The sequence below is a fragment of the Centruroides vittatus genome, unplaced genomic scaffold (genome assembly GCF_030686945.1).
Source record: "Centruroides vittatus isolate TY-2023 unplaced genomic scaffold, ASM3068694v2 contig_971, whole genome shotgun sequence".
NCBI classification, from domain to species: domain Eukaryota; kingdom Metazoa; phylum Arthropoda; class Arachnida; order Scorpiones; family Buthidae; genus Centruroides; species Centruroides vittatus.
The window spans coordinates 374,379-390,593 of record NW_027122644.1 but is presented as its reverse complement, the minus strand read 5'-3'; the positions used below and the strand labels follow the sequence as shown (position 1 = coordinate 390,593).

General features: G+C 28.6%; 1 protein-coding gene across 1 annotated transcript in view; it reads right to left on the bottom strand.

Moving 5' to 3' along the window:
- The window catches only part of LOC136985563 (latrophilin Cirl-like), a 121,082-nt gene extending 105,865 nt beyond the window's left edge, over nt 1-15,217 (bottom strand). The window contains exon 1 of the mRNA XM_067282870.1: nt 15,035-15,217. The gene's annotated coding sequence lies outside the window, so the exon portion shown is untranslated. The remainder of the gene's footprint in view (nt 1-15,034) is intronic.
- Between the last annotated feature and the right edge of the window lie 998 nt (nt 15,218-16,215).

Sequence of the window (16,215 nt, the reverse complement as noted above, 5' to 3'; positions counted from 1 at the left end):
CTATGTGGATTTTAAATATAGTTATTGGATAAACAACATAAAAGAATAGTGTATTTAATATATATTTTGAATTTTTATTGAAGATTGTTGAGATATTTTATTATTTAATAGCGAATATTTTTGATATTTTTGTAATTTCATTAACAGTGTCAATGCTATTAACAATTTGTCATTTACTTTTGCTATTATAGGATAACAAATGAAGATAAATCACTCTGTTATTGCGCTTGACATATTTTAATTTTGCTATATTGTCAGATGCAACAATTAGCCATATAAATAAAATTATTTAGTAATTAGAAAATCAACTGTTAACGTTGATAAAGTTATTACTTTCAGAAAAATGTAATCTAGATTCAGTCAGTGTTCCTTTCCTCAAATTAACGATAATAATTAATAAAACATAATAAATGCTATTTAACAGTATACTGAGAATATCAATTTATCTAATAAAGTTTATAAATTTATTCTTCTCTCGTTGTATTGCTCCTTAGAAATATCACGATAGCTGTCTGAAGTTGTTAGAACATCTTCAGACAGTTACAAGTTTAATGATACTTAAGTACAGACCTTTAAGTACTAATAACCGATAAAAATTGACTAGAAATGTCGCTAATGTTAGTAAAATTATAGAATATTTCTCTGTTACGTGAAATTATATAACTATATTTATAAAAATAATTCATATATAACTAAAGAGAGATTAAAATATTCCGTCATTAGATCCTTAAAGTGTTTAAAATTTGATTTTTCGTTTTAATTTATATGAAATTGTAAATTTTGAATGACAAGCAGAAAAGTAAATTATCTTTTTAAATTCCTCTTATGTAGAACGTATGATACTTATAAATTATTTAATGTTTAAGTTCAAATTAATTTATAAAAGTAGCTTGATTCATAAATGGCACATAAAGTTTGACAATATTAATAAATTAAGAAACTTCAACCTAAGCTAATTTATAATTTTTTATTAGTCTAATTAGTCTCTATAATGAATTAAATCGGTTAATTTTACAGATGGAGTATAATTAATCACATAAAACGGGGACTATAAAGGCCTATATTTCATAAATTATAAAGTAGAAGTAAAAGTTAAGACTCGATCACGATTGAGCGTGACTGGATATCCGAACTGAAAATCCCAGAGGGTGTACGACATGGTCAGTTAATTTCTGCTCCTGTATGCCCCGGGTTAGAAAGAAAAAGAAAAGAGAAAATTTGGTGATCCTGCATCATGCTCTATAGCTCTTTTCCAATCATCATAATTAACTATTGGTAGCTGTACCAAATCATTCTGAAACCTTAGGGGCGGAGTGTTAGGGACTTGGAGACAATAGTCACAATTAGCTATCATTACAGAAGGGGAGTTTCTGCGTGAGAAGCTTGGTCTTAACACGGCCCCTCCGGCTGCTATCTCCAGAATGGGGGAAATTTCGTAATTTGTGGAAGGTTGCACAAAACCAGATTACAGGAGTAACCCCCGTATCCCCTGCATCAATTTCCCTGGACACTAGGGATATACATGAGGGAGTTGGTGGTCAAATGCGAGTCCACAGAGGTTCCCTTCAGGGTGAGTACCTATGCAGCTGCTCAAGATGCCTGTCAAACATAGAATTAGGTTATCTTATTTGTAATTTTGGTGAACTAATGTTAAAATGTTTGACCTGCAATTGTCACTGTTACATTATTAAAAATCTCGTTAATGTATTATTAATTACGCTTTGAAAATCATGCGAATAATTTTAAAAGTTTTAAATTTTAATAAGACGATATCAAAAGCATAATTATCATGTTATATTCTTATACAAACAAGGATTATTTACAATTAAAATGAATTTAGCTAAAAATACTTAAAATTCTTATTAAATTACACTTGATATAATTATGTTTTAAAGCATAATGTACTCATCGGAATATAAGAGAATATTAACATGCTAAATTTATCATACGGATACTTATAAACGCTATAGGGCCTATTCTTTTGTAATCATATTTATTTAATATTAATAAGAGTTGTAGACATTATACAACTTTTGATTTATTCTAGTCTGTTTACTTGATTATAAGATAATATTTAAATTGCCATCACACCATGCTTGTATGATGGAATTATTGTAAATTGTTTAATTCCCAGATCAAAACTGTTTACAAATGTCTCAAAGGCAGAAAAGTTAAGAGTCGACACATTAGGATACATTAGCATAAGAGCGAGAATGTTATGAAATCCATAAGAGTAGAAATCTCTTTAAATATTCAGAGATATTAATAATATTCTTGAACCACTCAAGAGTATGAAACTCAGTTAACGTTCATGAATATAAAATTCAGTTAACAAAACTCAAGAGTATAATAAAGTAACGTCAGTAAGCTACTGAGCAGGGAAAGAATCAACCGTTGTAAACACGTTCTTAACAGTTCTTACTGAAATTGCAAGGAAGAATATACCTTAAAATTTAGAGAAAAGTTAGAAATATTCTCCAAATTAAGTTATATAGTTCGAGTTTAAAAATTTACCATCGTTTACATCGTTAAAAACCCCATATTGATAAGAAATTATCAAGCTGTCCACCAATTGTAAGGAACTGTAAGGCAAATTTATTAATGGATTAGACAATAAAATAAATTAGTATAACAAAAACAATAAGTTAGCGCATTAAGAAGTTAATTCTGTTTCCAGGCAACATTATTGTATCAAACTACCGCAATTAGTGGTCGATCGACAAGTTAATTATCCGCGGGAATGAGAAAAGAAACTTAGTTTTCGTCTTTATTTCTTCAGTCCATTGATCTAATGACAAGATGAGGGCGTGGATCAGATAAACTGAAGACAATGATGTCCTGTCACATGGATGTGAGAGTTGACATGACGTGACAAAAGACTATGTCAAACACAGTATATTGGATAACTTTGTGCTTGATCTAAAAGCTGTCGAGAATCTTTGAAACAGGAATTAACTAAGATTTTCGATTTTCAGATTGACTTATACTTCCACCGGATGGTTTTCCTTCGACAGATGGATTTATAATACCTCTTAGGCCGAGTTTATAACTTTACTTTTGGAATTTAATGTTTAAAGATAGTAAGCGAATGTCTACTCGTGACAGGTTTTGATTATGAACTTTTAATAACTCGAACAACAGCAAATTCTGTTATAAATCATGTATTGTGAGCGTAGTCATTGATCATTTGCACTTATCTATGTAAGAAATTACATCAGAATTCCGATAAAGTTACAGATTTGGTTACAATTACAGCGTTAATTATTCTGTATTTTTTCGAATCATTTAATTATTTATATATATATATGAACAATCAACTGATTCAAATTTAATGCAAAAGATAAGTAAGTAGTATGCATTCAATTCATAAAGTATTAGGATATTCAACAAAAGATTGACATAAGCAAGAGTAAAGATTACCTATGCCGTATATAATATAATATTCATAACTGAGATAAATAACTGCAATCATAACTAAGGTAAATAGCTTACCTATTCATTAGTAAGTAATCTGGTAAACATTCGAGAACAAAAATATTGTTCTGCATATAAAAAATCCACCAATATCCTATGGCGTAAAAAGCGTAGAAAAATGTATCTTTAAGTAAAACATTGTTTTACTTAAGATCACGATTTTCTTAATTGCAGATGAAGCGGATTCTCTATCGTGTACTGTAACTGATTCTTAATGAGTTTACAAGCGATAATTAATTAAATTCTGTCATAAAACACTTGACAGACATTGTACTTTTTCCTGACAAATGGAGGATGTCTACAAGTTTTTACAACGTAACGAATGCATATGCAAAGTTTGACTTCATTACCGAATGTATAATGCAAAGGCAATTAATAACAGAGTATAATATATTAAAGTCAAAAATTTCAGATTGGTAAATAATCCCGAATAGTAATAATAAAAATGAAGAAATTAAAGATGCTAGCATTTAATTGCTACGAGTTGATGGTTAATGATTGACGCAAGTTCCTCTAAGCAATTTACTTAATACTGTATTGACACGTTCAAAATGCTCTATTATAAAATCCCGTGATTGGATGTTTGTTTGTACTTTCCAACATAGTCAGTTATACAAACACTGTAATTAAACCAAAATGTTTGAACAAGGTAGAACCTGTGACGAAGAACGTCGTTACGCCCCTGCTTGCAGGGCTGCATTCTCCCTACTTTGACGTTTGCTATAATTACTAGAGCAGCCGAATGTTCATCATATCTTGTCAAACTAATAACCAAGTCTTTGCGCTAAATACGAGGCACGAGTACGTTGACGTCGACAGTCCGAAACATCAACTATGACGAGTGACTGTCGCTTGACTTATGATTTGTTTTCGTGCTAACAAAAAATAAAAACATATTCTCAAGCCTTGTCTATTTTGATTGATATTGCATTGGATGTCCTAGTTACTTTACATGCACATTTTATATTATATTGTTCGTGGAATGGAGTAGAGTCTTGCATGATACGAATTTGTTACTTTAAAGAATATCAAATTTATTGGATATAACAAAAAATAAACCGCGTGGCTATTACTGTAACATGGTATTAATTTCTGTATTGTGAGTAATTTCTTATTTGATACAACACTTTCTCAGTTAGACTCATTATTGATAGGAGGCGTGATTAATACTGATGTTGGTATAGCGAGAAAATTGTTGTTATAATGGACTAATAAGATTTTATCGTTATACAGAGCCTGTACTGTAGTAGAATTCTATGATTATTACAGAAGACTGCTTTTTATTCATGAATGTTATCCTAGAGGCATATCTGTGATGGTGCCAGTTGTTACTGTAGTAGTTTCTGCGTGTAATGCATGTTGTCTTAGAGCAGAATCGATGAATTTAATTGATATGATTATAAAATATCATAGATTAGTTTCAACAGGACTGTATATAAATATGAATTTATTAAATTTCAATTATTTTATTAATTTAATTTGTTACGATAGAAGTAAAATAAATTCAAAAATGCGAAAGAGAAAGAGGAATTTTTACATATTTTTACTGCATAAAAATGATTAATCGTTCTGTAATTGTATACCTAACATACATTCATCAGTAAAAATTATATTATATTACTGATTACATAATATTCTATTGTTAACGTAGAGGAACGAGTTAGGAATATAATGCGGACATTATACGATTGTTCTTTGTACTAAAATCGCATTAAATTTTTAGATCTATATCAATTTTAATTCACGAGAAAATTAAAATCTAACATTTATAGTTTCTATTATTAAATTTCTACTTAATTACCTTAACATTGAGCAATAAATAAAACTTAAACTCATCACGTAATAGTTGCAATGTGTTTTATTTTAAATAAAACTAACCACACAAAGCTCCACTTCAGCTAAAAGTTATGTCAGGAATCACAGGAAAACGGCCATCCTAACAGTTTATGGAGGTCACTTAAACTAGTGATGACCGCATATACAGTAGGTCTAACATACGATGTTTTCGTGACATTAAAAATCTTCAGTACAAAGATTGTTATCTAACTGCATACCTAGAAGGACCAAAACGTCGTTAAAGTAAAGCTTTACGACACTGTCTCCTATCATAACCCCATCACGATTTCTACTGATTTGACAATTAATGTATCCCTATTGTCTCTTTCTATTTTACTTCTCCCTGCTTAAGATTTCCTAATCATTTTTGATACTTTTTAGCTTTTTAGCCGCAAATATTTTACAAGTTTTCAATTTTTATATTACACTCGTCCCTCGTTAAAATCAAATCTTAATTATAGCTTAATTACATTTAATAATGTTTAAAAGTATTTTTATCTGTGATTTAGTAAAAGATTTAGTTATAGTTGAAATGTTTAAAACGTATTCTAGTTTAACTTGCCGTTAATCATGGTAGTTTAAGTTGTGGTTTAGCTTATTTACTTGATTTTGTGGTTTAGAAATTTATTAAACATGAACTCCCTGCTTTAATTAGCTTATTTTAATTTAGTTTGTTAATTTTTACGGTTCAGTTTATTGTCGTTGTTTTGACTTTATATATAATTTACTTCTGAATGCGCCAGACTCAAGTTTCGATTTACCACTTATTAGTTTAATTTATTCTCAAATAAACAATCTTTGTTTCTCTTTAGTTAAAATTTTAAACATTATTAATTTTTCTAATTGTCAAACTTTAATTGATTAATGTTTAAACTTTAGTTTCATCGCTTTCTTGTTTAGTTAGTGACAAGGATTTAACCGTACTTTACCTCATTTAACTATAATTTGTATGGATTAATTTTATTTGCTTAATTTCTATTGTTATAGTTTAGTTCCAGTCAAGCTACGATTTCTATAATTTAATTGTAATTTAGTTATAGTTTACTTGTAAATCTTGCAATTTAGTTTCAATCTCTGTCGCTTAATTGATGTTAGTTTAAATTAGATTTAGCAATTATTATTGATCAATTGATCATTGCATTTCTCTCTTTGTTCTATTTTTCCTCTCATAAATCTTGCTTTTTAATAAGTTGATACAAAATAAACCCTATTTTTTAACTATTAAAATCAAATAAATTCTGTAATTTATATACTTTATAATGATATAAAATAAAGAATTTTGTAAATAAATATATATATATATATATTCACTAATTTATACTTAAATACAACACGATTATACATTAAAGAGTAGAAACAGCAGCGCCAAATGTCGCCCTAACGGTGAATTTGGAAGTGAATTTTTTCTTTCTGACAATCGAAACTGCATATTCAGGAAAGTGTGTATACCAAATTTTGTTGAGATTTGTTCAATAGTTATTTATACAAATAGCTCTAAACACCTATACTCAAATTATGATCATCTTGTATAGCCTAAGTATAAATATTAAATAATTTTAAAGAAGAACTATATAGTCTAGCAGACCCCCCAAAAAACTATAAAATATGTAAAACACGAGAAAAATGAATAAAGATAAATATATAAAAGAGAAAAATGAAAGGAATTTCAATTGAAGATTTTTAATTATAAATCCCAATATGAATAATTTTGTCGCTGTAAATATTTCAATATTTTTTAAAAATAAATCACTATCCAAAATAATAATAATAACCATGAATGTGAAGCTAGAAAGAAAGAATTTCAAGAAAAGAAATTAATCTAGCTCAAGAATTGTAATATAAAAAATAAGGAAAAGAAAGGGGAAAAAACTGTAAATTAAATTTTAGAAGTAGGAAGCATACAAACTTTTGCGAGGTTAATTAAAATTATATTTTGTCTATCTTCATTTTAAATATTAAAGTAAGAAAAAAATATATATATATATAATATCAAAATGAAAAAGCAATATTAAAACATAAGAAAGAGTTTTTTCATAATGAGATGAAGAAGTTTCCTTCCATTTGCTCTACTGCTGAGAAGCCATGAGCAATTATTATACTTTATTTTTAATTATAATAAAACTTAAAATACAGAAAAATATTATAAAATTTTATTTAATTATAGAATATACATTAATGTAATTAACTTTTTAGGACAATATTTTTGATAATTTTAATCATTTCAACAGTTAAAAACCTGCCCTTTTACATTGTATAAATTAACTTTAAAAGTATAAATTATTTATAAATATTAAATATAAATAATAAAAAGTTATATAAATATCTTAATTAACGTATATTACGATAATTAAAGTAATATAAAGTTAACGTTTAATAAATTTTTGCTACATCTTCATGTATACTACTTAAAATCAATATTTGGAAATTTTAATGTTTGAAAGTAAGTTTAATTAAGAGAAATGATAAAGTAACGATATGTAAAACATTTTATTAATTTTCGTAGATAGAATAATTTAATTTCGATCAAAATTGTGTCTACGATGTTAAAAAATTCTCCTACTTTTTGTTATGGAAAATTGTGGGGAGGAGGAGGAGGAGAAGGAGGAAAAAGGGAGCGCATTTTATCATTAAAACATAAGTTTTGATCCATATTTTATTTATTACGGTAATCTTATTATCGTTTGTTAAATTTTATCAGAAAAGAAAAAAACAGGGAAAGAGAGAGAAGAAAAAAAGAAGAAGAAAAATCGAACATTGATGTGACATTCACCAACAAATTGTATCATCATTTTTTTCATCCCAGTCGATAGTTTTCTCATTAATCTTAAGCTTTTGTTGCTTTTGGAGATATACTCCGCTCAGGATTTAAGTTCTTTTTCTTTCTTTTTAATATTGCAAGCTGGTTTAATTTTTTCATTTCTTATTTTAATCAAGATCCAATTTTAACTGGTTAAATATATACTTTATACATTTTGCAATCGCAGTATTTTTGTAAAATTTACAGTAAAAAAAGTAAAAAGAAACGAAAGTCTTCTACGTAAAATTCCAACAAAAATGAAAAGAGAAATGCGCTCAAATGGATGAAAAAATTCAGTTCAAATCAAATAAATTTCATTTTTTTAACTGAGACAACTCAAAAAATTCCATTTTACCTTTAAAACATGGAACGTGAAGTAGATGATTTAATTTATATTTTCTATTTTTATTAGTGATTTGTATCAAATTTAAACTGAATATTAAAAAAAAAAAAAACAAAACGAATAAAATCATTAATTTAGTTTAAATGGATTAAATAATTACTGTGTAATTAGATAAATTTAACCAGCATTAAAATAATCCTCGTCCGTTTTTCTATATTCAATTGATCTTAAAAAAAAATTATAAAATGTATCCAGTTCTTCCTTTATTAAATTTCCTTTTTAGTAAATTTGTGATGAATAATATAAAACATTTTCTGTTTGGAAGAAAAATTTTCCAACATGAAAATACTTTCATTATTCATGAAAAAAATCTGCTTGAACCAAAATCCTCCATGCAATATGTAAAACGTTGAAATATGGCTCTAGTCTACCCTATTATTAAGGATACCTTTAAGCATTAAAGGAATATTTTTTTTAAAAAACCCAATACTGCTTTTAGATTTAGAAATGCGATGTATTAGAGGGGATGAACCCACTAGGGAAATGGTGTCATTTCTCTATCAAGTGGGGAAGAAGATGGAGGAAAGAAGGATGCTGCAAAATTTAACAACTTGGCAAACATAGGGAAGGTATCGGAAAGAAAAAAATTCCCACGACACAATAACCGAAAATAATTATAATTTACATAGGACAAAAATTGTAAAATTAGATTTTATTGGTAAATTTATAATACGGAAATTTTCTTTAAAAAAAAATTATAAATATTTTATAACCGTAGCTACGTGCATACGTGCTATAATATATTACGTATGCTGACAAACTAATGGGATTATACACTCGACAGAGATAAGAATTTTAAAAATTGTTATATTTTTAAATGTGAAAAAAATGCATGAAGTTGTGTGTGAGATACCCTCCAGGAACCTCCACAGCTCCAGGTGTACGTCACTTGTTGAAACCCTTTCCATTTAATAGGCTCAGACAGAGGATTACCTTCCTTTTTCTTCTTTTGAAGGGTTAAAAAAAATTTGTCCAATCAGTAAAAAGGTATTTCTCTTCCCCAACAGTTTTATGTCAGAGTGAAGTGAGGAAAAAAAATTTACGATGACAATTTTTGCCTACATGCTTAGACTTAATCCGAAATTTAAAAGTAATCTTAGTGGCTTTAATTAATTTACTCGTGTAATGGTCGAGTTACTTATTAGTAGTCCATACAGGCCACAAGAATTTTACACTAGAAATCTTTTAACGAACGTAAATTTACTTGAAAAGTTTCCTTTGTAGAATTTATCGTCATCTATTATTTAATACGTAAAATTTAATAAATGAATTTTGACCATTTAAAATAATCTAAAGCTCCTGAATAAGCCTTTAACATGATACAAGCAATTAAATGCTGGTTACATGTTGAACTGGATAGAAACATTACTTTTTTTGTGATAGGTATCGTAGCATTAATACCGTTATCGTATGAGTTTATTTAATAGAACTAGTGTGAATTTAACCTCTTAATACTATTTTAAAATCGGGAATATTTTTGATGTTAAGAACCTTTTACAAAACTGCCGGCCTTAAGTACAATCAACGTCAATAAAAAGCATTGAAGCACAAAAGATCTAACCAGACTACTTTGAAGTGGACATAAAGACGTCACCCATTACGGAGATGCTAACGATCTCTGCTCCTATTGAGCTATACAGAATTCATTAATTTTACGGCTAAGAGCCAATTTTATGATGGCAACATACATAGAATATATGAGTTCACATTAACTGTATAAAGAAATAATTGCGTGTACATCATGAAAATAAAATCCCCTCTTATTATAAGCTGTTATGGAATATCTTTTAATGATTATTATTTTTGAGATAAGTTAAAGAGGATTAACTTAATTTTATGTTATTTCTCCCCCTTTTTTTAAAAAATTAAAGAATGAACTTATAATTATAACATATAAAACAAACTAAAGGAGAAAGTATTTACGTGTCGAGCAGATCTTTGCAATAGTAATTTAATTTTCAATATGTTTATGAATTTTATAAAGCAGAAGATTGTTTGTCATGAAAGAATATTAACTCAACTTTGTGCCTAGTTAAGTATTGTCTTAGTAAGAATTCACATATACAGATAACATCGCTTTAAACATAGCACATCTTAAGATATTGAAATCATTCTTTTGATATATTTAGATGATAAAATCTTATATTTTTTAAGTACCTCTTCATATAGTTATAATTATTATATCTTTTTTAACTATCATATTTGATCTATGTTTAAATAAAGAGTTGTAGTTTGCATGCAGTACAGGGTAAATCAAGTTTAAAGAGCCTGACCCAACTCGATTCATCTTTTCAATAAGATTAAATAGAAGGGATTCTCTATAGGAATTGGCATTTGAATTGTATCATTCTAATTGCTAAAGATCTACCCGATAGTTAGCATTTCTTTTAAATATTGATTTAGCATCTAAATGAGAATTAAATTAAACTATCGCCTCGAGCTAACTTCAATGGAAATATTGAGGATTAATGGAAAAAAATAAAATCTATCGTAATTACAAATCGTAATAAATTAATAAAAAATCATTATTTCTAAGTAAAAATTTATAGTTTTGTTAAGTTCTTTTTACTATAATTTTAGTAAATTTAATTATAAAATATTTTCCTTTTAAATAATTGAATTTTTATAAGCCTATATAATTAGGAAATAAATAAAAATTTTGCATGTAAATTTATAAAAAATAATTTTTTAATCTAGTAAAATTGAAATGAAGTTTTCAAAAAATAAGTTTTGCACTTTGCAAAGTTTGCTTCAGTTTTGTTGAGAAATGTCTTGGCTATTTACTTTTATCGACCACATTGTTCATGCAAGTTATCCACTAGATGTATTCTAGGATTTTTCAGGATAGCCTGTTGCCAATAACACGGCCAGTTAACTTCACCTGGTGTCTAATCACTCGAACGTTAGGATGGGAATTAGCCATAAAAACTCAGACACGAGACCCTAGGGGTATTTTTTGTCTACTCGAACCCCCTATTGAACCGCAGACGGCGGAAACAATAAAAAAAAACCTTCTACATTTTGAGAGGCCCATATATCGTATCGAAGATCGAATAAGTTGAATAGCGAAAAACCCATAATTGCTTTCCAATTAAAATTTTATGGATATTTTACGATTTATGTCTGTAATTATGATTTATCGCATACCACGGAATGACTCCAAGGGTTTAATAAGTTTAATTTAGAAGAAATTTATCAATACAATCGCATATAATGTGATTAAGAAAGATTGATTTCTGTTTGAAATCTAAATCAATAGCCTAATATTATAACAATTGAGCGAATACAAAAAGTCTTCTTGATAGATTCTTGAGTTTGAAGTCCATTAGTAGTAAGAATTATCACGTATTTATCATTAAAAGTCTAAAATTTAACTAGAGATTTATGAAAAGTTTAGCAGTAAACTTCTGAATTATCGATTATGAAAAATTCTTTAAAGTTTTGCAAATGAAGCTAGATGATGTAATTTTACATAATGAAACATCAACCCTGTGAAAGCTGTGTTGAGCCTGTAAAACGTAAACAGCTTTAAAGATCTCTCAAAGGAAAAAAAAGACGAACCTGCAGAATTTGATAGGATAAAGAATTTTGATCAAGAAAGAAACTTGTATCGGATTAAAGGAGATGTGGGAAAAAAACTTCAACTTATTGTTGTCTAGCAATTGCTGCGAGGAGTCTACTTCACAGCTCATTAGATTTTTAATGAGGTTACGTCTTTAACTACTTCATATACAACAGAATGTTTTGCTACTTAACGATCCATGTCTTAGAAAACAAATGACGTGTTCCTTTACAAAAGACGAAGAATGATAGATGTCTAAAAATATTTATCTCATAACTGTTTATAATTAACTTAATTCAGAAGGGAGAAAAATAATTTTAATTAGTAAAATCTGACGCAAGAGGCTCATAAGATATGCAAAAGGGTAATTCACGGACTGTGAAACACTCGAAAATCATATAAATGCAGACGAAGTTTAATTTGTTTAATAAACAAACTCCAAAACTGACTTTCTTTACAAAGCTTATTATTACTCTATCAATAGAATTCTACGATAAAGAGAAGGCTCGTTCTCACACCTTCTCCACTATATTAAGGCTTGTCAGTCTTTGGTCAAGCATGTCTGACTCGTGAGTAGAAGCTGAAATTTCAGGGGAATTCAAAGATCATTGAATGACACACTATCCACGAGTCTGTCAGCACAGACCGCAGAAAGGGCGTCCCTTATATCTGACAGTTAAGGGGTCATGGAGGGGGTCTTTACATCCGGGTACGACCTTTCATACGACGTAGAACTACGAACAATGACAGATTCTCTTCCCAGCCCCTCGTTCTTGAAGGGGAGCGACACCTCTAAAACCATCTGGAAAGGTAGAAGGTTAACGTCTCTATTCTTCCCTCCACTCACAGTGGCCATTACAAGTCTTTTGATCCATACGTAGGCGCCTTGAAAAGACTGTCTTTTTAAGGCTCACCACCTGGCTATCAAGGGGCCATGCGACCTCACATTGTCGCATGTTTTGGTAAGCTGTAGTAGTGAGGTCCCGACCCTATGACCCGGTTTGTTTAACCTCGCCTTGATGTATCTATATAGTCTTGAAACACTAGGGATTTGAGTAAAGATGTTTATGTATGGTCACGATATTACATTCACATATCGCGTGTCAATGGAGTATAAGCGCCCACACACCCTTTCTTAAACTATAAAAGTGATGCAAAGGGTACATAACACATATTTTTCCTTCCTAATGTCATTTTGTAATTTATGTAATTGTTTAAAAGATATATTTAGAGAAGTTTACTTCACTCAAATGCACATTTTAGTTGTAAAAGAAGGGAAGAGGGTCTTAGAAAAATAAATAAATATTTGGCAAATAAACGCTGACGTTCAAGAGACATAATATATTGATGCCAAAATTCTCCAAAAATTTTCTAAAATAATAAGTAGAATTAACTTTGTTTTCTTCTTCTTGCCTTAGTCTATACATCAAAACGATCATCTTTAAACATATATAACGATATATTTTTAAAAGTTTATTTAATGATATATATATATATAGCATTTCTGAACAGGCTATATTTTTTATAATTTATTTTTTATTTTAAAAATGATAAAAATTTTGTAAATTTATCATTAAAGTTGTGAAACATCCAACATGTTTCCTTAAAAAAAGAGAAAAATTCGGCAGATATTTATTTATTTATGTCTTATCCTGTATATTATTTAAATTTTATAAAGAAATTCAACAAGTCATACATTTACAATCGATAAAACCTGGTCGATATGTTATACACCGAATTAAGGCAATGATGCATTTTATAGCGAGGTAAATCAATTTTTAAACTACACAACAGAAAAACTCACAGTTCTTAGAAATTATCTATAATATTTTTATGAGAATCGCTTAAAGTATTGTATCACAGTAACGGTTCCAATTTTCTTTATGGGAATTTTTCTCTTTGCAACATTGTGCGTGTTGGCTGGCCACTGCTACATCATATAACCGATCACTGTATAAAACAAATATCGGATTTTTATATAAATAAACTGAGTTATACTCAACATTCAAACTGTCTGAAAAATTAATGATTATAAAATACACTTTAATGTCTTAAAATTTTAAGTAGATGATGATCAATGTAAAGAGATAGAGGGCTTAAGCTGTATGTCAATCTTGACATTCCCAAAGGGTATAAAGTACAACTTTTATGCCTAAGAGCTAATTAAACAGGAATTTTTGCATAGAATTTAAGCTTAGACGTGTTTGATGGATTACCTCACAAACTCCTAATAAATTAGGCCCACTAAAATAAAGAATATTACCAACGTCAAACAATAGACAACCCTATTATTTATGAATCTTCAGATAATTCTAGTGAAAACGAGTAGATTAAACCCTTCTCAGATTCTAGCTTATGCAAGTTAATGGATGTGCTAAGAAAACAAGCGGTTAAATTTATAATTAGAAAGTTTAAGAGGTATCGTTGGCCATTCAAATTAAAAGAGGCCTTCTAATTATCGAATTTTCCCGGTTAATATATTCAAAAATGAACATCATCTGCATTTAATCACAATACACCATTCTTCAGATCCTAGATCTAAATCTATAAGCGCCTGTGTGATTTAACTATTCACAAATTATTATTAATGCAAATAATTTATTAAATTCCTTTATCGCCTCAAGATCTCAATAATATTGATTACACCTTTTTCATGGTCAAGATCACCATTATTATTAAAAATTCCTCTTTGTTTAAACTTATTTACCTTGTTTATATAACTCTTAGTATAATAATGTAATTTCTAGATTATATTACTTAATAAATCCTTCCTAATATACTCCAGTTAATATTATTAACTTAAATGTTAATGTTTATTTATATACATCTAGTGCTAAACATGATTGAAACGTCGCAACGACTAGTGTTTATGTAAGCTTATCAACGCTTTACGCTGGTCAAATTTAAACTCAATTAATCCTTATAATTAAATAACTGTTTTCTTTTTTTACTGTATACGTACCTGATGTTAAGTAAGTCCAATAGTTGGTGACAGCTACTGTACCTAACACCGGTACTTCTGATAGTGTCTGCACCTCTCCAGCATGCACATGAACGTGCACTGACCTTGTCGAATGGTGGAGCCACCGTACTTTCCTCACCTCTACAGGTGGGCGTCCGGGATCGAGTTTCCTCCGCTTGCTATTGGATTATCTTTCAACCCACGTGTTCGTATGATGGATAGAATTATAAATATTTTAAAGTGTAAATTTGCATATTACTCCAAGCTGATTTTAATTTATTATTATTTTCTCTTTGATTTCTAATATGTAAAGTTAACATTAATTACACTAATTAATTTTCTTAGTTTGTCATAACGTATTTTTAATCTGTTACGTTTTAACCTTTATTATAAAATTGTATTTATTATATACACGGATGTTTAGAATTATTATAGAAATTTTATAAATGTTAGTTTTTAGAAAATATTATTTTAAATTTACTTATAAATTAAGTGTTATTATGAAGGTATGGATTTTAAAAAGACATCGATGAATAGACTAGTGTATGAAAATTTTGAAGTGTAGATCTGCAAATATCCTCATCATGAAACATGGATCTCTTTACCCATAATTCAAGCTTTTTTTCTCTATGGAATGTTTCATACTGTCAAACAAATATCCGTAAATTCGGATGGCAATAGTAAACAGTGATGCAGCATTGCCTCTCAAAGCCAGACAGTATCCAGGGAGGGGTAAAGTATGGCAATGCTTCTTCCCCGAGCTTTTAAAGCATTTTATATTGCAGCGCCTTTCAAACTTTTTTCCATTTAAGTTATTCTTTTCCATAGAGAATTATATTAAGTTTCCGTAGTAGCCACATTTTTTTCGTCTTCTAATTTCTCATGGAACAAGGAGGGGAAAAACTTCAATTTCTAACCAAAAAAAAAGTTATTTAAATATGAATAATTCAACGAGACAATTCAGAGATAAAGCAATTTAATTATGTATTGCATATTAAATAGAAAATCATTATAAATTTTTATAAAAATAAAACAATTTACAGATTGTTGAAACGAATATAATTTAATTTTTGTTCAGATAAATAATAAACATCTTTATTTGTCCGCAATTTATTATTTGTAATATGATTAAAATTCTTTAATTTTTAAACCACTTTTAAACATTTGACGCGTTTCTGATG